Raw genomic sequence first — 24,635 nt, forward strand, 5'->3', positions numbered from 1 at the left:
TGAATTTTCTTTAGTGTCTTTAGTGTCACATGATCCTTCAGAAATAATTTTAAATATGTTGATTTGGTGCTCAAGAAATAATCATTGTTAAAAATATTTCAACAACGTAGTACTTTGATCTGTTATACTTTTTTCAAGATTCTTTGATGAAAAAAAAAAAAAATTTAAGAAAAGCATTTTATAACAAATGTATTTGCTGTCAGTTTTGATCAATTTAATGCATCCTTGCTGAATGAAAGCATTTCTTCCAAAAAAACAAAAATCTTACTAACTACTAAAATCTTACAAACTACTAACTAAACAATAGTTTGTATATGTGCAATTCTCAAAAAATATATTTTACATAATTATTATTTTTTTTTTTTATGAGAAACATGTTGAGGTCCAAAACAACAGTGGAACCCACTGAGACATTTTTACCAGTTAAAAGTTAATTTCTGACACCAATATCAAGCGTTAAGTCACGAGTGTGGTTCACCTTAGAGATGCTCTCCATGATGGGTTCTCTCTTTTCCTTCTCTTCCAGACCTACTCCCATGATCAGCCTAATAATTAAAGCCATCCTGCAACCGCCAGCATACTGCGGAGCATCGGGTGCATCAGGGGCCTGTGACATGATACAGAGGGACAGCTTAACTATTAAATATCCATCACGCCACGCCACATCAGTCCTAATGCAATCAGAAACACATGACTACGTCGCCCGGACCCCCACTTCCTTCCACAATGATTAAGTAAGTCTTTAATTTCCAAGACAAATAAAAAATGCAAGATCATTTTATCATGAATGTAAATGACCTGTCTCCTCAGATGACAGTTCAATTTGATTGGGAAAAGGGGGGATCTACTGTAGCTCTGCAGGCTAATACAAGGCTTTGTGTACTTCAGAGAGTACACACGTGGGCTGTGGTCTTTTTGCCGTATTATCATTTTAATGAAGCAGGGTATTTCTTTTGTGGTCGGGAGGCTCTAATGCAGTTGTCCAAGACTCCCCTTTCATCTGTCTTCTTCAAACGCTCAAGGTTGTTAAACAAATGCATGTGTCTGAGTATATAACGCTGATGTGGCCAGGCTGCTGTTGACTGGGCCAATTAGGGCTCGGGGAGAAAAGAATTGAGGCATGCCTGTTCACTCACTCAAACCGTAATACAATACAGTCTGGCTGCTTTGTGTTTATTAAAATCACCTGGACCCTTAAGGATTTTGTAGGACACGCTGTAGTATGACATTATTTTCTGATCATTTTCATTATCGGGATTCAACTGAGATCCCCATACTGTTTTTATCTTGCTAATTAGCATCTAATTATAATAAAATGTTTTCCTCGTACCTGATATGTCATGAATTACCCAGTGCCGTTGTCTCCGTGTTTAAATGAGCGAGCGTCTTTAGAAAAATGTTTAATTCTACACCTAAGAGGTGATAATGATGCATACCTGTTCGCTTTAGTCATAGTGGGAATGTTTAAATAAGATGACGATGATTTTTCAATATGCTAATTACTGAGGAATCGCTGATATGCTAGTGGCTAAAGGTGTACCTGAGTTGTGTTCTTGAGCAAGTGTTGTACAGGCTTCAAAATGTAATATTGATTTTAGATTATAGATTAATTTCAAGAATTAATTAATAACATTAATAACATGAATTTCACTCATGTTAACAATTGTCTTGCTTGGTGTTGTTTACATAAAATCTAATGCCTCTAACATGGCCTTTTTATACTTTTACTTTAATTGTTTATAAATATAGTTGACACTAATATAACCCCTAATATAACTGTTTGAGGCAGAATTTATTAAAAGGTTAAACCCTCACCCCTAAAGGTGTATTGATCAGTTTAGTTATAATAATTATGTAGTGGTCCACATTATGTGTATCTAGGGTAACTTTTCACTGTTTTTGTTTGTTAGTTTTTTTTTTTTTGTTTGTTTGTTTTTTTTTGAATGAATTTTAAAGATACACAATTCTTTCTCCCGAATGAATCTGGTAAAAGCAGCCAAAGTGTTCAGTGACTATAGGTGAGATGAGCATTAGGTGACTTCTGCTCAGTATATAAAGGATGGTCTGTGTCTGTGTGTGTCTCTGGGGCGGGTGGGGTGTTGAAGCGGTTGATTTGATGGGACGGGGGTGTCAGAGCAGGCAGATGCCGCCTGGTGTGTCTCCGATCTCATGTTTATGCAGAGATCAACTGATTTCTTTTGATTTGGCATTGAGGTTCTTGATTTACCGCTGACTAGCTGCTGGCAGCCTTTCAACAGAGTTCCACAGGTTCAGGGGTTCACTAATTACCTCTATGGCAGAGTAAGAGATGCTCACACTCTTAAAAACACACCCTGGTCCATTGTAGCCACCTGCTCTGGTCCCAGTTCTACCAACAAGCATGTCATTGGTGGTGGAGGAAGTAGTTTGCCTTGTTGTCAGACACCCCATCATGAAAAGACAGAAACTCTTTGGTGGCCTGATACTCACATTATTAATTCACACAGACACACACAGACGTACAGAAGATGGATAAATATAAACATCTTTAAAGTGTCTCATCTGCAGTCAGTACTGAAGGGATCAGTGGGTGCCTGTCAGTGTTTCACAAATCCTGTTTACTTGGCTTTCAACACATACAAGCTTAAAAGCATAGTTTGTGGAGTCTTCCTTTTTCTTTTCAAGTTATTGTGCCATCATCCGAGTTTATATCTTGCCTCCAAAGTCATGCTCAACATATGATAGTCTTCTTCAGGACTATAAAGTATTGTTCCTCTTTATATAGAAGATGCTAGTTTATGTTCAGGGTTGCTGACTGGGTTGCAGAGGGCTAATTTGAGAGCAGAATGGTTTTAATATGCATGTGGGTACAATGAATGAAGGGGGAAAGAGGTCCACCAGACCTGACAGGCATGCACGCACACGCACACACACACACACACACACACAGTTAGCATGACGGGAGTCATGTGGATAAATCACCATTCACTCCGGGAGCAGTCACAGTCAATGACATATTCACTGGCTGCTTCAACAGCTCATTTGATAACACTCTCCTCACGCCATTCTGTTTTTTTCTTCCACAAGATGAAAAGCTGGCTGAAAATCTCATCAGCTCAGTGAGGCAGGGCTGATAGTAACTCAAGATAAAGGAGGGAGGAGGTGCCTCCTAATTAATTAACTTTCCGTGGCCTGCCACGGGCGTAGAGAGAGGGAGAGAGACGACAATATCCCGCCTTTTTTCAAGGGGTTTTTCAATTAGACATGCGTTATAATTAAATGCGATGTCAGTGGGACCATGCTAGACCTGCAGATCTATGTCCACAGTTTAGTTACTCACATTCATCATTTTGACTGATGGCTGAGGCCTACAGGAATATTGTCTTGGATTGTTTCTGTTATTGTATGTCTTGCTCTCTCTCTGTTTTTGTTTTAAGGGCAGGCTAATAGAGCCCCTCGGTCACCACCTCTTTTTGCATGCGCTGTTAATGCAGCAAATCAATCTGGCTCCCTTATGATACCAGCACTGTTGTTTGTTTATGTTCTCAACCATTTTCTTTCTTTTTTTTCTTTTTTTTTTTTGAGAGTGGAATATAGCTGTCATAATCAGGAGAGGAGACAACAGGATCACATACACTGGTTTTTTATTAGCATGCGGAAACACAGGAGATGATTCAGGTGAGCAGTTCAAAGCAGAGAATAAGAACAGTCACCACTTATCTGGTAAACAGAGTTTCATGGTCTTTTACAGGCAGAAAAAGTGTCAATGCAATTTGTGGGATAATGCCACTTGGTGAAGCAAGGCAGATGAAGAGGATCGAAGAAGGTAAGTATCCAAATACAGGTAAGCAGACGGGTAAGTCCAAACACCGTAGTGAATGACGAGACCAGACAAAAGATGTGTAGAGACGGGTGAGTATATATCAGAGTCCTTAATGAGAATGAACAGGTGCAGCAGGTTAGTATTCGGATGAGAGTGAACAAGTAGGTGGAGCTGCAAGGTCTGCCACTGAATCTGTGAGAGTACCCAGTACCCCCCTACAGATCCCGATGACCACAGTGGCCTATGACAGGGACTCTCCCTCTTTGTGTAGGTCGATCTGGATGACTGGTGTGGAATTCTGTTAGTAATGGAGGATCTAGGATGTCATCTTGTGGTACCCAAGATCTCTCGTTGGGACTGTATCCCTCCCAGTCAATGAGGTATTCGAGCTGACCACCCCATCGCCAGGAGTTCAAGATTGCACAGACTGTAGAGATGAGCCTTTCATCTGATTCCACTGGAAGAGGAGGTATGTCAGCTGCACCAGACCCTGTGGGAGGAGAGACAAGAATCACGGTGAGGTGCGAGATTTTGATGGTAAGTTTAACTGGTGACAGACACTCTTGCTCTCCTGGAATCAGTAGTTCACAACTGGAACTTCCGACGGCTCACCATCCAGGGAAACAGGGGTGGCTGGAAACTGAGTATGCACTGAAAAGGTGTTAATCCAGTGGTGACCTGATGAATGGAATTTTGGGCATACCTGGCAAATGGAAGGTAGCGATTCCAGCTGTGCTGGTGGCTGTGGAAGTATGATCTCAGATAGCGACAAATCTCTTGAATTTTACTTTCTGTCTGTCCATTTGACTGAGGGTTATAGCCTGACGACAGGCTTACTGAAACTTCCTGGAGTCGAAAGAAAGCCCTCCACACTCTGGAGATAAATTGGGTCCTTGGTCTGAGACAATGTCCTCTGGAAGACCAAAATTGCAAAATACATGCTAGAGTAAGGCCTCTGCAGTCTCCATAGCTGAGGGAACACCCTTGATGGAGATTAAGTGACAAGCCTTTGAGAATCGATCCACTGCTACAAGAATACAGTTAAAGGAATCTGAGATGGGACCAGGGTCTGCGTGGTACGGGCAAGGGTAGAAGCTTTCCTTCAGGTAGGTGTCATGGTAATTTGGTGATGGCTCAAGTGGAACAGCCTTTAACATACCGGTTAACGTCCTGATTTCAATCATGACAACTCTCGGAGTGAATAGATTTCAACCAGCATTTTATTGGCATAGAGCATGGAATGTACCTAGGCTTGATTTTGGCGGACAAGATCTGCTACGCTGCTGCTGCTGAGCAAATACATAATTGTTAAGCTTAGTCAAAATAACAACAAAGGAAAGGCTGCTGCAGGATGATAGAACCCCCATAGCAGATCTCTACAGGTGGCGCTGGGGAGGAGGTGGGATGATAGAAGTTCTCATATTGTGCGGCGTGCTGATCACAGCTAGGATATGATATAAATAAGGCTACGTGAATGAGGAAGTACCTCCGATTAGTTGGTGTCGCAGTACTCAAATAACCAATCAGTGATTATTAGAGTTTCATGACTGAACTTTATATTTATGATCTGTCTTTTTTTTTGATTAATGTTATTATAGGGACGGTAGCAGGAATATTAGGCAGCTGTCACTTTAAGAGCTGTGTGTGTGTGTGTTTGTCAACTGTTTACATTCACTTAAGACAACCGACTGTGTTTATGACAGTATTTTGACATGTTTTTTTTGTATATTTGTCCTTTCAAGTGCAAAATGACACAGAAGAGAACTCAGTTCAATATCGCGCACTATTCAGGTTGAGAGGCAGCTTTCCGTGTGCACATTTTTTATGTGCGCAGCACAGAAAACTAAATGCACACCAACGAATCGATAACAGGAATCAAAATGTTTATTTTATAACAAGTATCTGATTCCTGACATTAAGTATCCAATTTCCAGATTGGAATTGATTTTTGATTCCCAACCCTAGAGCTGATGTTCTCTGAGCTTTTGCAGGACCTGCGTAACATAATGGCGATGTTCGGCCAGGTTCCAGAAGTAGATTAAGATGCCATCAATGTAGATAATGACGAAACGATGGAGAAACTCCCGGCACACTGCATTCATGAATCCCTGGAATATGGAAGGTGAGTTGGCCAACCCATACGACATAACCCGATATTCGTAGTGGCCTGATGGTTTTACGAAGGTGATTTTCCATTCATCACCGTTCCGTATCCAGATGAGGTTATACTGTACATGCTATGCAGGTCCAGCTTGGTGAACACACAAGCTCCCCTCAGCTGTTCCAAGGCAGCCAAGACCAGGGGAAGTGGATAGCAGAATTTGATGGTTTGTTCATTCAGGGCATGATAATCTAGAGTATGCAGGGCCTCAATCCGTCCTTCTTAGCCACGAAGAAGCAGCTGGAAGAGGATCGAAGAAGGTAGGTATCCAGGTAAGCAGCAAGGTAAGTCCAAACACACTGTAGTGAGTGACGAGACCAGACAAAGGATGTGTAGAGACAGGTGAGTATATATCAGAGTCCTTATCGAGTGTGAACAGGTGCAGCAGGTTAGTATTCAGCTGAGAGTTAACAAATGGGTGGAGCTGTAGGATCTGGCGCTGATGTTATGGCTGAATACGTGACAATAGCACATTGACTTGAGATTGAACTTTTGATTTAACTCCTGTTGTTTCTATTGAACATAGTGTCTCTGTTCCAAAACCATTTTAAAGCATGCTGATTATAAATATTATTTATATTACAGTTTAGTCCATAATGAAAATTATAGAAAAATTGTTTGATCTGATTAAAAATGTATTTATGTTTGTTTGTTTGTACAGTTTACAATACATGTATTATTATAATACATTAGCCAAAAACTAAATTCCATTTGTCTAGAGGATGGTCACAGTACAGCGCTTGAAAACATTCACTTAAAAGGTGTGATTTATAATAAAACCAACCTACTAATTATTAAATAAATGAGCACAAATTAAACCCAATTAGCTTAGCAACATGCTAACCAAGTTGTGAGTTGAGTCTCCCATGCACCGGAGGAAAGCAGGTCATGGAAATGGAAATTCAACCTGTATGATTTCTTATTGTAAACAATGTTTCTTTTTTTTTTCTTTTTTTCTTGTAACTTGAACTTCTGTTGAAATGACAGACTTCTCTCTGGTGATATATGCTTGATATCCCCAATCATTTAGTCATTAAACCCCACCCCTTTCTTACAATCAACTGCCAGCTCACATTCAGATCTGAATGAAATCTCTTCCCAATTTTTTTTTTTTTTTTGATAATCTGTTGCACTCAGATGTTAGTCATAATATGGAAGAACAGCTCTGTCACTTCATTTCTGTTTCATTGTGAAATTAAGGATTCCTATATAGATTCCTAATCGGTCACAAGGTTCACCTTCAGAATGTAGATGCTTATGTAGTCAGCAGACAGCAAGGCAGCTCACTGTGTTTTGGAACAGAGCCTCAGTGTGTGAAAAGAGCTGCGCTACAGTTCTGTCTGCCCTGAGGGAATGCACACTACTTCTTAAGAACACATCTCTCTGATGAGTGACACTACTGTAGCAGCAACACACAAACACATACACACGTTGCCGATGTGTCATTGGCCTCCAGGTATCCACTTGTTCTGTCTGATACTGTATGTCTGCAGTCTCATAACAAGTGTGAGGGTGACTGCCCACAGTGCTGGGGGTAGTCACATGCTGGTCACATGGCTTCAGGACATAGCCTAATGTGATTCTTTCTTGTTCTTCAAGTTAACTGTGCTTTCATGCTGGGAATGCTCCCAAACTTCAAAACCTGAGCGCTCCCCTCTGTAGAAATCCCCTTCTGTGAGACCTCCACCTCACTCTGAATGCTGTATGTTGTCTCTGCTTTGTCTCTTACCACAAATCATTCAGAGCCTTTCTGTCTGTAGATACACTACACACTTCACACACTTTGAAGTTTACAGTTGTGGGATTCCACCTTGGGTCCTGCACCATTTATTTCCAGTCATAGACACAGTCTGGCTGTGTTTACCAAAGGTCTTGAACACTTTCTGAGTATATATTTGGATAATTTTATTTGAATGTAAAATACTTGTTTAACCCTTTAATGCATTAATTATCAAATTAATTATCCCCCTGCATTTTGTCCCTTAAAACATCTTTGATAATCAGAATGACATATTTAAACATTTCCTGTGAAAATTATTTCTTCATGCCTTAAAATAGCTTGAATGTACTCTATGCCTCGCTTCATTTAGTATATGTGGATCTATGAATATGTAAATTAGTCCCCGCCCACCTCCACTCAATCACACACCTCACGAGTCCTGAAAAGTGAAGCCAAAGCGTCTGTATCGTCCCCAGGTGGCTGGAAGCAGTATAGGTCTCCGCCCTCTCCATGAGATGTATTGGGACGCGAGACAAACTAAACAATCAAATTACACTTCAAACATTTTTAAAGACGGTTTCTGTCATTTTAGGCAGTTTTTATCACGCTGGTGTTAATTCAAGTGTTCATTCTTTAATTAAGTTTGGCTTTAGCTATTTATATGATGCTATAAAAATGGGGGTGAGACGTCATGATTGACAGCTGAGATTGACAGCTTCTCTGAGTGAAGTAGTCACTGAGGCACCAACGGACATTTTTCTGGAACTTTGCAAGGAGATTGGAGCTTTAACTTTAATTTTTACATTTCCATAACTGTTTATTTCACACCGACATAATGAGTTGTTCTGAGTGTGGGCCGGAACTTGATATCGCGGCTCCACTTCGTGCTCGCTACTGCGCAGACTCTGGCTCCAAGTTCACTATGTGCAGACTCGAGACTCAAGATGTCAACTCCATATTGGCACACTGGCAGCTTCAGTTACTACAACAGAAGAGAGTTGAAGGTGCGTCGTCCATCTTTTTTTACAGTCTATGGCTCGATTCACTCGGTCAACTGTAGTAAACGCTACAAAATAGCAAATAATAATATTGGTTTAATTTAGCTATATATTTTTGAACCAGAAACAGATTCAGAAGAAGAAGAGGAAGAGCAAAATATACAGGGTTGTACATTTTGATGTCAGAACGGTAATGCATTTCATGTATTGCACAACGTCGGACACATAACAGTAATTATTAGCTGTTTGATAACATACTCAAGCCAAAGGCTAATCATATGATATAATTAGCCTTTGGCTTGAGTACGTTATCAAACAGCTAATAATGTGTTGCTGATGTTATGTTACACTAACCATGTTCCTGTTCGCAGTCTCAGAGTCAGACATCTGCCTTCTAAAAATCAGCATCCTTAGAAACACTTTAAACATCATAGAAGGTCAGTGGAGAAAAGCCCGGCCGTGCATGTTGACGGGATTGGTTAAGAGTTTGTGACGAGGCAGTTTCAGGAGCAGTTTCAAACCGTGTTTTTGTGACTGTCTTTGGTACACTTTAAGGAGAAAATATTTAGTAATGGTGTTGACTGATGAATTTGCTCATGCTTTGTCTTAAAGCATATTAGAAATACCACATAGACATATAAACAACATTAAAAACTTAAGAAATATAAGATTTTAATAATTTCCTTTGGTAATAATTCCCTTTATTATTATTATTATTATTATTATTATTTTCAGAATTGCACATTTGTCCACTGCAAAAGAATATAGAACTAAATATTCCAGCAGTATTTGATGCATTACCACTTTGTCAGGCATGTTAAATTAATTTCTCATTTTAAAAAAAACAACAAAAAAAAAAAAACAATGACAAAATAATTCATTTAAAATTATAGGTATTATGGGTAAACCTGGATGGTTTAAAATTATTTAAAAATGACTAAAACTTAAAGAATTCTCCAGTTTAGTGCACACCCTGTATTAGAGCAGTGTTTCCAAATGGGGGTTTGTGAAAGAACTGCAGGGTTGCACTCATGAATTGATGAAAAGTTAATAGTAAAATCATTAAAATAATAAATAAATTTTATAAATCATATAAACCCAAATGTAAACCTGTTGTCAGATAAACACAGATTAAAGGTCTCCCTGCACCACCAAAATAAAAGTTTGAGGGTTTAAAGCTTTATTTTAAAGTACACTAGTACAAAATCAATATATTGTTAAAAATCATAATATAAAGACATTATTATTGTTGTTGTTGTTATTATCATTATTATTATTACAATTGAGTGAGTTCATAAAAAATAACAGTGTGAAAATAAAGTGGACAACTACAAAGAGCACGATACTGTAAATAAGACATTTAAATTAGAAACAATCAAAACAAAAGTTTACTAAAAAGATATTAATGTTAATAATGTTTTTTTTTTTGTTTGTTTCCCTGCATGCATTGTGACCAACAACTGACATCAGAAAACTGTGAATGTTTTGTTAAATTATTGAAACTTAAAGTCTCATGTACTTCAAGAAAATATTTTGTCAAAGGGATTTGAAAAAAAAAAAAAAAAAGTTTCCTTGATAAAGTCATTTCGAGAGCAAAAGAATTAGCCAAATGGCTCATTTCAGGCTGGTGTAAATTTCAGTTTAGCATTACAAAGAATAGTTTAACATTTAATATTGCTCTCTTTCATTTATTTACTGCTTTCGCTTCTGCAGATGCAAACTATAGTGTGAGTGAATGTGTGTGTACCTCTGACTGCACAAGCAGGAATCCGTCCCCTCACACCTCTAAACCTAAACTACACCGACAGGAACATTTGCTTTATGCCCCTCTTAATCAGCAGGACTAGAATTGAAGATGACTTCAAAGAGATATGATGTCCTTTATTCTGTAATTCTTTTCTACTTGTACACATCTTCAACAATGATTTACTGCCAAGCTGGATTTGTGTGTATGTGTGTTTCTATGTTTCTATTCTGAGATTGCACAGCTGGTGTCAGTATTTCAACCAGCATGTTTCTGTTGTCTTTGTTTTTTCTTTGCTTTCTGTACAATTTGGGGTGACCAGCTGTGGTGATTGCTTTTCCTTCCTTGGCTTTTCCTTGTATGTAATTTAGACTTGGCTTGCAGTGACGGTGGTGTTCAAAAAGGCCTTGGAAAAGACCTGAAATAGACAACTAAAAGCAATATGTCAGCACGTGAGAGAATGCCTCATGGAGATCTCTATTGGAAACTAAACTGACCTAGGCTAGATTAAAGGGTATATGTTCTCCCGGGCCTTGCTGAGCTTTTCCTAATGTCTGTTGCTGTGTGTGTATGACTGTGCACACACGCATATGCGTATCACCTGCAGTGTCCTATTGCCATTACTTTACAATGTAACAACAGTATGTCTTCTTATTTCTCAATCACACTTTACCCTAATTAAGATATCAAAGATTTAAAATTGCTTTAAAAAGTTTGGGGGTTAAGTTTTTGTTTTGTTTTGTTTTTTTTGTTAATGTTTGTGAAGAAGTCTCTTATGCTCACCAAGGCTGCATTTATTTGATCAGTAAAAACAGTAATATTGTGAAACAATTGTTACGATTTAAAATAACTGTTTTCTATTTTACTATATTTTAAACTGTCATTAATTGCTGTGATGGCAAAGCTAAATTTTCAGCAGCCATTACCCCAGGCTTCAGTGTCACATGAGAATGTTAAAAAGAGTTATGCTGCTTGATATTTTTGTGGAAAATGTGATACAAAAATTTTTTTCAGGATTCTTGGATGTAAAAAGTTCTAAAACCCCAGAGAAAAAAAAGTACACTTCCATAATGTACTTAAAGTGCTCTGTTTATGCGCACTAATTTTGTACTTAATGTACTAAAAATTCTTCTTTAGAACTTCTTCTTCTTATAATTTTAAGAACATTTAAGTATACTCAACTGTGCTATTTTGAGACACCATGAATATGAACCAAAATGTGCTTTTAACATACTATCTCTGTATAAAAAAAAAAAAAAAGTATTTAGTTAGCACTTGTAGTACACTTGAACCTGTGTATGAAAAGAAAGTGTAGGAAAGATGGATTCAATTATATGTTATATTGTGGGTTTGTATGGCTGCTTCATTGGCTAGGTCTCTCTTGAAAAAGAGATCATCAATCTCAATGGGACTTCATGGTAAAATAAAGGTAAAATAAAATAAATAAATAATAACGCATCCTTTCTGAATAAAAGTACTCATAAAAATGTACTGATCATAAACTTTTGAACGGTAGTGTGTATACTTCGTTCCTTGAGGCCTTTAGAAATACTCAAGTGTATGAAAATACTGCCGTCTTGTGTTGTCTAAAAATGTTTGATTAATAGAAATGTTTTTATACAAAGATATATAATGTTTTCTCATATATATATTGAAATGTTTTGTCATGTACATGGTTAAATCATGGTTTATAGAAACATGTTGATAACTCAGGAAACATCAGTTTTTACAAGGTGTCATTTTGACTGAAACATGCCACAAACTGTCTATTGATGCACCCAGGTTGCCTAACCTCCCCCATCTTCTCTATTTTTCATTGCTTTGTTAAAGAGAGAGCGCCCGCAGGGGGGAGAATCACTGGCTGTCATTGCTTTTTAGCCACTGCGCTGGCCCTGCCTGTCCATCTGCCTGGATGGAGACTCAGTGAAATTGCCGTATTCCATAATAGACTCGGGCGTTCTGGGCCGACACACAATGAATGTTGTTGTAATTTCTGCTGTCATGGGGGCAATGGATGCCCCTCTGCGTTTTTCTTCTTCTTCTTCTTCTTCTTCTTCTTCTTTTTCTTTTTCTGTGCCTGCTGGTCCATGTGCGGGGGGCAATTTACATAGAGACATTAATGTAACTGTCATGTTCTATCCCAGAGCAGCCATGCAGAACTGCTAAGAGACAGGCCGAGCTGCAATACTGATGCTCATAGCGCATAGAGATGGAGCGGCAGCACAAACTTAATGGAATTAAGTAAAGAATTCTCCTATTTACCACTATGGCAGATAAGTGAGAGAAAGAGAGAGGGGCGAACATTTAAATAAGCGCCGAAGTGGAAATAAATGGCAAAATAACACATGGAGGAAAACATTTGTGGAAGTCATTTATATCTGGTGGTGATTTGGAGAGAGAGAGAGATCAACTGGAGATATGAATTGGTAATGAAATATTTGTGTTAGACACGCATGCTGCTTGCAGCATCAGCACTACACATCTGAGATGCTCAAGAGCATGGTTCAGGCCACGAGCGGGATATTAACTGGTCAATGCATGCTTTTATTGCACTATTTTAGACCCCCATATGGTCTATAAATGAGAGGCCAATACAAAATTATATAGAACTGAGATCCATCAACAACTCGTATTTTGTGTGGAAATTGTATATTGCATTTGTGGGTCACTCTTATAATGTTAACATTGTCTATTTTCATTTTTTATTATTATTATATTTTGATAAATGATGTGGTGCTGGGGAGGATGTTCTTCAAAGCAAAGCTAGAACACAGAATAGATGAATAGGTCTTTAGTCTGTCTCCTTGTTTTCTCTGCACTGATCAGTTAGGGACTGAGAAAGCAGTACTCTAATGGCTGTCTGTTTCACCCTCTATTGAATGCTTTGTAGTTGGTTTAATCATCCTTTTCGTTGCTGTTTTGTTCTGTATTTTTGCACTTCATTTTGCACTGTGTTGTGTCACTAGTGCCTGTTTTGTCATTTACTCTCTACTCACCTTCAACATTGTGGTAAAAGTAGCATAACTTATCATCTTTCTATAATAGTATCTTGTGATTAGTTTTTTCTTTTTTCTTTTTTGATTCTGTAAAATCAGATTATACCATCCATGCATTTTTTTTTATTATATACAGATACAATTTATTTGTCTGAAATCAAATACAAAGATTAAGTTTATATTGATTGCGTTTAAGTAGAGATTTCTAAAATATTTTTGACCAATATTGGATATTTAATTGTACATGCTCTTTTACCCTATTTTTACATTTAGATTACTGTTCACTAACAGTTCTAATTAACAGTTTACTGTTCTAATGCTCACTCAAAGTTAGGGATAGCAAACCCATCGTTTACTCATGTTCATGTCATTTCAACCCTCTGTGACTGAAATTCTGTGGATTGCAAAAGAAGATATTTTGAAGGATGTTGGCAACCAAACAGTTTTGATTACCATTGACTTCCATTGTATGGATGAAAAAAAGAAAACAGTGAGACATTTCTCAATATCTAATTTTTTTTACTGCAAAATACACTGTCACACAGGTTTGAAATGACATTAGGGTGAGTCAATTAATACAGATTTGTGTGTGTGTGTGTGTGTGTGTGTGTGTGTGTGTGTGTGTGTGTGTGTGTGTGTGTGTGTGTGTGTGTGTGTCTTTAAAAACACTAATAAAGAACACTACACTACTCAAATTAATATCTAATTTTCTTACTGTACATTGTTGTGATACCTAAATTCACTTGTAGCATTTACAGTGTAGTTTTATTTTTTTTATTTATTTAGACTTCTATGGAATTGTAATATTGGCCAAATATTGGTTATGGGCCAAAACGTGAAAATAATTATATCGCCCTGAAATTTTAATATCAATGACTTTATCCTTGTGAATGTATTACTGTAAACCCAATTCTTGTGCTTGTTTGTTTGCTGTTTACTTGTTGTGCTCTATTTTTTTTAAACTTTTTTTAGTATTAGTGGAAAAACACAGTTTGACCTTTTTGAGGTAAATATTCTTGCTCCACGTCCTGGGAGAATAATAATTGTAATATTGTGTACTCCTTCACCAGCACCGCACTACACAGCTCCTTTTCCCTGATGATCGGCTGGGCTTTCAGAAAGCAGGGCCCATCTCACTGTCAGAGACGTTCCATTCCATCAAACAGGCAGAGGGGTATTGTGTTTCTTTGTGCGCATTTGAGCTGACATGGTCTGTGTGTGTCAGCGGAAACTATTTCTCTGTCAAGAGAATCGAGCAGGGAACGGCGGGCCTTGTATCCTCACATTAAACGCTGAAAGCGCGCCTTGTTTTCAGCAGGGACATGGCAGAAAACAGGAGCTGGGGTAAATGGAAGGCCTGCTGTGGGGTGGTCTTTTTCATGGTGATTAACTCAAATGACACACAACCAGAGGGACACTGGCTGCCTCCACATTAATGCCTTTTAGGGGGAACGGCGGCACTCCTCATATGAATGTGTCTGCCTCGCTACCAGGGGAAAGCGGGAGAGAGAGATGGAGAAGAAAGGAGCACAGCTATTGAAGATGGCATCTCTGCTCTCTCAGTATACACTTTGGACGCTTTCCACATTTTGATTTAATAATGGCCTGCCATGTAGATCTTTATTCATGTGGCTAGGAGGATAAGTGCTGATGTGTGTCATTATGTCCACCCCGCCACAAAACCGACTGAATTTAGGTCAGAGTATGTATATACAGTACAAACGCAAGAAAAATGGCAAATGTGTACCTTTTGTATATGAAGAAAAAGGTGTGAACTTGCGCATTGAGCTGAGGTGCTTATGCAGGAGACACAGGTTGGTTCTGGCCTGCGTAATGTCAGAAAACTGCCCTCTGACATCCAATGAAAAAAGAAAAGGCAGCAAGACTGAAATAATAGGTTGTCTAAGTTCAAAACCAATGCAGGTAAAATGTCCAACAATAAACACTAAAGGTGAGGGTTTTTCTCCTACACAGATGGGTGGCTTTAATACATGTAAAAAGCTAAAGGTAATTGGGGCCCGAGCACCGATGGTGTGAGGACCCTATTGGAATTGCTCCGTTTCTTATTATTATTCCGCTTCTTCTTCTTCTTCTTCTTCTTCTTCTTCTCCAAAGTAAATCACATTTTAGAGGGGCTAAACGTGCTCGAAAACTCACGAAACTTTGCACACGCGTCAGAAGTGGTGAAAATTTACGTCTGGTATGGGTTTCGGAATTGGGCGTGGCAAAATGGCTCGATAGCGCCATCTAACGTACAGCCCCGCTCGCTACATTTCACTAGGATTTTGAAATTCGGTACACACATTTATCATCCCAGTACCTACAAAAAATTCTCTTGGAGCGAAATCCGAAACCGAACAGGAAGTCAGATATTTTGAATTAATTCACCGTTTTTTGCATTTTCCAGACTTTGTACTTTAACAAACTCCTCATAGAGCTTTTATCAGATCAATGTCATTTTTGGTCAGTCTAATCTAAAGACCTTTGTGACGTTAAATTGCGAAGATCTAGAGTTTTCACTGAAGGGCGTGGCGGCCTGACAAATTTTGATGTTTTCGCCATGAAAAAGGAAGTTGTTGTAACTCAGACAAACAATGTCGGATCTGCCCCAAACTTCACATGCTTTATTAGAGTCCTGACCTGAAGACATCTTCATAACAATATTCAGTTACAGTCATAGCGCCACCTGCAGGCAACAGGAAATGACATGTTTTACACTGTAATTAACTCCTCATAGAGATTTAATCAGATCAATGTCATTTTTGGTCAGTCTAATCTAAAGGCCTTTGTGACGTTAAATTGCGAAGATCTAGAGTTTTCGCTGAAGGGCGTGTCCGTGGCGGCATGACAAAGTCTTTTGTTTCGCCATGAAAAAGGAAGTTGTTGTAACTCAGACAAACAATGTCCGATCTGCTCCAAACTTCACATGTGTGATAAGAGTCCTGGCCTGAACATATCTATATGCCAAAATTCAGTTAGTCATAGCGCCACCTGCTGGCAACATTAAATGGCATGCTTTACACTGTAATTCCCTCCCACAACCACATTTCAATATGCCACAAAGTACCAAACATACTAGAAACATGTTAAATCATGCAACACTTGGCAAAGTGCTAATGTATGCGATTAACGCCATGAAACAGGAAGTTGTTGTAACTCAGGCATATGATGTCCGATCTGCTCCAATCTTCAGGTGTTTGATAACAGTCCTGGCCTGAACACATCTATATTGCAATATTTGGTTATGGTCAAAGCGCAACCTGTTGGCTGCAGGAAGTGTGGAATTTTGAAATGACTTTGGCATAATTCTCCTGTATTAATTCGCTTACATGCATGTCGCCCACTGGTCACTATTTTCCTGAGGCCAACGGGTGGCGGTGAGCCCGGGTGTGAGGGCCCTTTCATCGCTGCTTGCAGCTTTAATTCTTATTGTAACTTTGATTAGCTTCACAACTTCACTATCATAAATCAGTCAACACAACCATCAGGAATTTAGCATTTCCTAATCCTAAACCTGTTAAATTGAATTTAAAATCCAAAATTCAGTGTCACAAGAGGTCACTGCATTTTCTGATTCATTTAAGCGTTTTAGTGGAGTGAAGGTAAAAATTCTGTCAGTTAATTTGTTTTCTGGGAGTCTTTCGCTAGCACCTTTAGTAAGGCTGCAGGAAAACCTAAATACAGATCTGCAAAAACAATATTTCTATTCATATAGTTGGTATATGCAATATTGGTACAGTATATGAAAAATTACAAACCTTTCAGTATCTTCTCGCCCTCAGGCTCCACTTTCTGAAGCCATGCTGTAGTTCTGTAAGCAACTGACTGAAACTGAAGTCATAATAACCTGATTACCTTCTCCTCAAATCGTGATTTGTCTCATTAGAGTATAAGTCACGAGGCTTTTAGCACAAATAGTCATTTTACCCTGAAACTGTAGCAATTTGTTTAATATTCTGCTGACTCATTCAGTAGCATTTATCAGTATACCAATTTTCCAGTGATTCTAGATAACAACAAAGCAAGGCACATGGATAGATGCAGATTCTAGTGTGGCTGGAGTCTTGACAACTTTGTGTTGCTTGTTTACATGATGAGTGTTGTGCTCATTAACTTCCGAGGTCTTCACCTTCATCTGTCTGTTCTTTGTCTCCTTCCTCGTCCTCCTCCTCAAGCTCACTGATATATGGCTGATAATGTGAGGGAAATCATTTGGTCATGCTTGAACTCGCCTTGTACGTATGCTTTCTATCAACCATAAATACTGTGAAGCCACAACTGCAACTCATTTCAACTATTAATCTTTCAATAATGCCCCCTCTTCATTAATTCATAATCATCTGCGCAGCCTGATCTTAATTGCATGCTATGGTTTTGATTTGCATTGCTGCCAGGCATTAATTAATCTTTTTTGTGTCAGTCAACAAGAGCTATTGTAATATGACACTGTGTAAACAGTTAGCACTGAACAAAGAATGAGTGAATAATGGATTGTTTAGATCTATTTATTAAGCATCCTGTTTAGCAGCTTGAAAGCTGGTTGTTGTCTTTCTCCGGCGGTAGAGAATGTAATCTTTCTCTCTTTCTCACACACTTATTCATCTGCCATGTTTTGACAGGAGAAGTTTCTGGTTCATAATGAAGTCCACCAGTCCCAAACAGAGCTGATAGTCACCATCCATCAGTATGACAACACGAGGAACATGCAGTTAACTCAGAAAACAGCATGCATGTGTCCGTGTGAAGTTCTTGCAACTCTACAGTATGTTTGTGCTTGTGAGGGAGGTAGAGAGCAGACTCGTGTGTGTGTGTGTGTGTGTGTGTGTGTGTGTGTGTGTGTGTGTGTGTGTGTGTGTGTGTGTGTGTGTGTGTGTGTGTGTGTGTGTGTGCGCGCGTGCGTGTGTGTGTGCGTGCGTGTGTTTGTGTGTGTATTTTTGTTGATTTATGAGGACACAAATTTGTATAATGACATGGGTATTACACTGGTATTATGACGTAAACATGAAATTTTTTCATGAAAACATTTCATGAGTCCTCATATTTAAAATAGCTTTAAAAACATATTAAACAATGTTTTATTAAAAATGTAAAAATGCAGAATGTTTTCTGTGATGGATAGGTTTAGGGGCAGAGGTAGTGTAAGGGTAGTGTAAGAGGTAGTGTAATGTACAGTTTGTACAGTACAAAAACCATTACGCCTATGGAATGTCCTCACTTTAGCAAAACTAGCAAAACAAACCTGTGTGTGTGCGTGTGTGCGTGCGTGCGCGCGTTGTTGTTGTGTTTTTTTGTTTTTTTTGTTTTTTTTGGGGTTGGGGGGGGGGGGGTTGCGTTAAGGGAACCTCTTTGTGTGCAGGTGAGGAGACATGCTGTTTTGACATATAACAGAATTTCTTGCAAGTGTTTTTTATGTGCCAAACAAACAATGTGTGTGTGAGTGGTTTGAGTAAGTGAGTTTGTTTTAAAAAAAACATTTGGAAAATGTCCCCAAAAGAATAGGAAAACCTGAACAAATATATATATATATATATATGCAGAAAGGTATGTATGAGGGTTAATTCAATTTAAAAAACGTAGGGCGTGGGGATAGAAAATAGTTCAATATAAAAACAATTGAAGTCAATGGGGCATTTGCTATTTCAAGTTCATCTCCTCTCTCTTCAGGGTTAAATATAATGAGTATCAAATCTCCACCCTAAATATATCCTGTTCTTTGTACACCTGTTGGGCCTCGCAGTTCTCTCTGTTGCTCTGGGACATGCGATCCTTGAAATCTTTGCAATGTAACTGGGCGTTAGAGTGTTATCAATGTTTAAGAGACATTCACATGGTTTATTCATCTCTCCTTTACCCACAGCATTGTCTCTCATGTTATTGTTAAGATCCCCCTGAATTAATCATACTGAACAACGGTGTTTTGCAGCAGAATGCATTAAACTGAGATGTTATGACATCACTGATAAAATCTATCTTTTCACTTTTCATATCTTGTGCAAACAAGCTGCACTACAACATATTTTCTCGGTTTTCTTGATGTAATCTAAACCAATGCTGTTCAAGTAAAACGCAGATAGCAAATCTATTTGATTTTTATCAGAGTGATGTTTTAGTCATTACAAAACACTTTGGGGGGAATTCACTAAGAATAAATTGCACCTGCTGATAGCACAGTATATTCACGTTTTCTGTGTTGTTTTAGTAGTCGATTCATGCAAAGGATTTATGGAAATCAGGTAAAGGTACAAACGCACCCACAAAATCTGGTCTAAATGCAATTCCCTATCTTGCAGGTCAGTTAGAAAGCTAGATTGTGGAAGATGATCCAGACATCTGAATCAACACTTCGTTATAGGATAAAAATGCTCATCATTTGATAATTAACTTCTGCAATTAGCAATGGAAAATGTACACAGGTATATCAAATATAGACTTAAATGAAGTACCATGTACTGCCTGCTTTCCATGGGTGGTTTTGTGAATAAGTGCAGTCTGTAATTAGTCTAATGTACATAGAAAGGAGGTATGTTTGCACTGAAAAGAATGACAGTGAGTTCATTTCAATAATGTGAAGCACTAGTTTAGTGATTTCAGCACCTAGTTACACTAGATTGCAGATGGTTAGTTAATGTCGCTGAAATACCACATGAGTGAAGTGGAAAAATTTAAAATTTAGAGCTGGTATAGTGCTAGTCTTGCTGGGGACCAGCATCCCATACTATCCACCAGCTCTCCCACTTCCCATGCTGAGGACCAGCAAACCAGAAACCAGCATCACATGCTGGTAACCAGCAATGTTGGATTCCCTTTCGAAAGGGAACTCGCACTGCGTCATAATGGTGTAACCCGAAAGTATATAAGGGGTGCCTAGAGAACGTCATTCTCTTTTTGTCTTCAGGGACTGTTGTGTGTGAAGCGTTATCGTTGGCAATAAGTTTGAATTGCACAGAGAAAACCAAGCGGTTTAAGAAGTGTGTTGATCCGTGTCCGAGATACTTGACACCAGATGATTCACACAAACTGTGCATTCACTGTCTGGGGGAAAAGAGCACACACAGGAAGTTCTCGAGGGAGCTGCCTGTGCCAATTGTGAGCATTTTCCTCTGAGAATGCTCCGCTCTTGTCTGGCTCACTTCTTGAGGGAAGAGAGTTCAGCATCTGGGCCGAGTGGTTGGGTCCTGCTCATGCCGAGGCAAAGCGGAGACTCAGATCAAGGGGCTCTCAGAGGGAGCTCACCGAAGAGTTCAAGAGGGGTGTAGACCTCTCGCGCGATTCGGCGACTCATGAGAGTGAGCTGCTGGGAGAAGATGTGCTGTCATCTACACTGGGTCCAACAGCGGGTTCTCTTCCAGCCGAGCAGGAGATGGCTGAGGATGATAGAGAGGGTAAGTTTACTGAATCATGAGCTGTTGGAGGTTATGGAATATGCTGCTGGCAGATTACAGTTACACGGCAGCGCGTTAGGAGAGAGACCGTGTACGGTCAGCTTGAAGATCGATTTCTCTCTGGCCATAACCCTTCAACTCCAGTAAGCCTTCCATTCCTTCCTGACCTGCATACTGAGGTCGAGAAGGCATGGAAGAACCCATATTCTGCATGAATTCATTGACATCAGCGGGCTAATTTTGTTGATGTTGAGGGATTGGGGGAATATGGGTGTGTCGATGCCATCGATTGACAAGACGTTTGCTATCTATCTTGTGTCTGGGCGAACATCAACATCAAAAGCTCCGACTCTGCCTTCTAAACCCCTTAACCCTCTGGGGTCTGAGGAATTTGGGGCCAGAACTGCCCTCTCTGTTCTTCTTTTTCCTCCTCTGTTTCCCTCCAGGTGCTTCTTACATCAGGCCTGTGGCTGGGCCTGTGATGATCTGTGAACTTCTGATGGTCCGCCTTGGCTTCGATAGTGACAATGCCTTTCAGACTTGAAAGGGAGGCAGACCCCAAGTTTTCCATGGTTGTAGGTCTCAGGTTGAACTGTTAAAGGTCTTTGTTTTATTTAAAATACCAAATAATTATTTTCTTTGTAGACCACGGTTCCCTGTATAGAGTTTGTGGGGATTTAGCAAAAAAAAAAAAAAAAAAAAAATTAAAAATAAATAGTAATGTATTTAGGGCCCTGACATTCCAACTGTAGGTCTTTAAGTAACGTTTCGGTCTTCTCATGCGAGTGTGTTGGTTTTACTTACTGTAAATTCACTGGTGAGACCACTGCTCATTTCAGCTTTTAAAATTGTATTGTATGGAGTGAGTTGGCTTCCTCCCAGAATTGGGAGTGGTTTTGAGTCCACCACTCTGTTGAAGGCTGGCCCTTCTCGGGCTGCCTTGATAGCCACCTCAGGGTAGAGTAGCTTGTCTCCTCTCGTACAAGGTTTGGAGAGTTGTTGTACAAGAGACGAGTGCTTGAACTTCAGATAAATTAAATGTCTAGCTGTCTAAAGAAATTTCTAAATGTCAGGTTGAGTTATTCTGCCTCCTCTCAATGATGAGAGTCATTCTGTAGAAGCTGCTACTTTTATGAGCCCCAGGTAGATCTATGCTAATGGGATGGCCCTCACTAGGGCTCCCTTGATAGCTGGCCTAGGCTAAGCACTAGGGATAGTGGAGGTGGTCTACTAAAGCATTCCCACCCCTGACCACTCATTATCTGAGTTTTTTTGGCATCCCTAGTGTTGGCCTGCTCTCATTTGAGAGCCGTCCAACCAAGTCCCACCCACTTTCTGCATTTGGGGTGTAATGCATTTTGGCGCTGAGGCAGAATAGGTAGTGATTAGGGTCGCAGTCCATTGGATAGGCCTTCCCGGTGCAGTTGTCTCCTGGGCAGTGTTAGGCCCCTTTCACATTGAATAGAGTGCTTTTTTGCTATGGCCCTGCAATTCAGAAGCTAGCTAACAGTTAGGCCCCTAGCTAGGCTCTCCCTTAAGCCCGCTGAACTGACGTTCAAGCATTGGGTTGAATGTGGGTGGCTTTTTAAAGAAAGGCCCCCATTCCCCTAGGGCTGAGTGCAGATATCATATCTGTCATGGTAGAGTCTCTCTAGTAGGCCTCCACCCTGTAGCATTCTCAGGGTAATGCTGATAGTACTCTCTTGTTAAAACAAGGTATTATTTGAGTGATTCACTTATAGCTCTGTGTTTATCAGTTGTGACCCATAGGGAGAGTGGTTCTGGCATTTCAGTTGAAACTGCTTGATTCTGACAGTTGTCACTGCCATTCTTTGGCCTGCACTCCCCTCAGCATGGTGGTGTGGGTATATAATTCCCCATAGCGCTTGGCGCAGTGTGAGTTCCCTTCCGAAAGGGAACGTCTCAGGTTACGCATGTAACCATGGTTCCCTAAGAACAGGGAACGAGACACTGCATCTCCCAGCCATGCCTTGGGGCCCGCCTGCCAAACAGTCCATTCAGGCGATAAGTGGATGACGTTCTCTAGGCGCCTCTTATATACTTTCGGGTCGCACCTTTATGATGTCATGGCTTGTTGCCAGTCAATATGAAAATGCTGTGATTTGATAAGCGTTTCAGACACCAGTTCATGCGGAGGCATTCCCCATAGCGCTTGACACAGTGTCTTGTTTGATGTTCTCAGGGAACCATTGTTACATGCGTAACCTGGGATGTTTTTCAGCAGCTTAGTGCAGTGGTTCTCAACATTTGACTCAATAACTTATAGACAAGTCAAGTCACTTTTATTTATATAGCACTTTATATAATACAGATTGTTTCAAAGCAGCAAGGAGGTATATATTAGGGTGTAAATTCACTATTTCTTTTTCTCGAGTAACCTAATTCTGCGTTCATGGATATCTGATATAAATGTCATAACCTCTTAAATAAGTCTTACACTTGCAAATTACACTCCTTTCATTTATTGCATATTCAGAATACAGTTTTGATTGTTGCTTCTTATTGCTCTCTCTCTCCTTCTCTCTTTCCAGGTAATCATGGCAGAGTAACACACACAACGATGCCATCACAATCATTAAATAACCACAAATCAGACTCAGAGGTTGAGACACAAATATTGGTAATGATGAAAGACTTGCCAAACTCAGGATCCTTCCATCCTCTCTTTCACAAAATGCGGGAATTCAGTGCTGCGGAGGGCCGTGTATTAGGACGCATACGGCACTAATTACTGATTAGTGTGTTGGCATAAAACAGGCAGTCTTTCAGAGGGCTTCTTTAATTTCTCCCGTGTTTAATAAGCGTTGCTCAATCCCGTCCGTACAAATCATCCCTTATACCCGTCTAAATTAATCTGCACAGTTAGCCTGCCCCGTTAGCAATGCGATCGAAGGAACGTGCCTGCTTGAAAGCGGGTAGAAAAGAGAAGAAAAAGCGAGAGGCGATGCCTGCACTCAAAATGCTTTTAACTGAACTGCTTTGAACACATCACTTAAATGTAATTTGGTGGTTTCTATGAGATTTATTCAGAATTAAGCATAATGAACAAAGCTCGCTCTCGGTATGCATTCCTATAAGCCGGGCGTGTGTCAGATTGCTTCTTTGACAGCTCTGACTTCAAAAGCTCAACATTGTCAACAAATAATGAAATAAATAAGAGGAAAGCATGATTATCCAAGTACTTGGTTTATCTCCCTCTTTCTTTTTTTTTTACACGTTGCATCCGATTGGCTAATTAACTCCTTCTCTACTGCACAACAAAGTGGCGTCTCCTCACTAAGCCATTCTGACATGCTGCGTTGACACAAATGTGCTATGAGCATTTATAATGTAAATTGAATTTGAAGGTGTGATGCATTTTGTTAATAGGACCCATTTAGAGAAAGCATGCCAGGGCATTTTACCTTTTAATACGGAAATAGAGGTAATAGCGAGGGCTTAGGAGAAGGTGGCATATTAGCATGTCATCATTTACATATGGTGTGTTGTAGCATGAGGTTGATAATGTGAGTTGCTCAGTGGTAACCAAACAAAACAACTGGAGAATCTTGCAGTACTTAAACAGAAGACTCATACTAAAGGCTTTTGGTTTGATTTGAATTTAGCCTCTCTTCTATACAGGCATCTAAGGTGTGCATGTATCTGTTTACTCCCATGACCACTCGCTGACTCTGGGTAATAAGTCATCTCTGCATCACAAGAGGGTACTGCGGTTAATAAGAACACGCATGCAGAAATACACACACCCACACTCGCTCACGCACAGGTGGGAATCATTTTGCTTTGTCCTCAGGCTCCAATCCAGGCTGAG

At 39.6% G+C, this 24,635-nt stretch overlaps 1 protein-coding gene across 5 annotated transcripts in view; it reads left to right on the plus strand.

Moving 5' to 3' along the window:
• Positions 1 to 24,635, plus strand: part of LOC125264640 (vitamin D 25-hydroxylase) — a 204,837-nt gene that overhangs the window by 94,588 nt on the left and 85,614 nt on the right. For all 5 annotated transcript variants that reach the window (XM_048184171.1, XM_048184172.1, XM_048184176.1 and 2 more), the window contains one exon: positions 527 to 734. The gene's annotated coding sequence lies outside the window, so the exon portion shown is untranslated. The remainder of the gene's footprint in view (positions 1 to 526; positions 735 to 24,635) is intronic.

The sequence above is a fragment of the Megalobrama amblycephala genome, linkage group LG3 (genome assembly GCF_018812025.1).
Source record: "Megalobrama amblycephala isolate DHTTF-2021 linkage group LG3, ASM1881202v1, whole genome shotgun sequence".
Lineage (NCBI taxonomy): Eukaryota > Metazoa > Chordata > Actinopteri > Cypriniformes > Xenocyprididae > Megalobrama > Megalobrama amblycephala.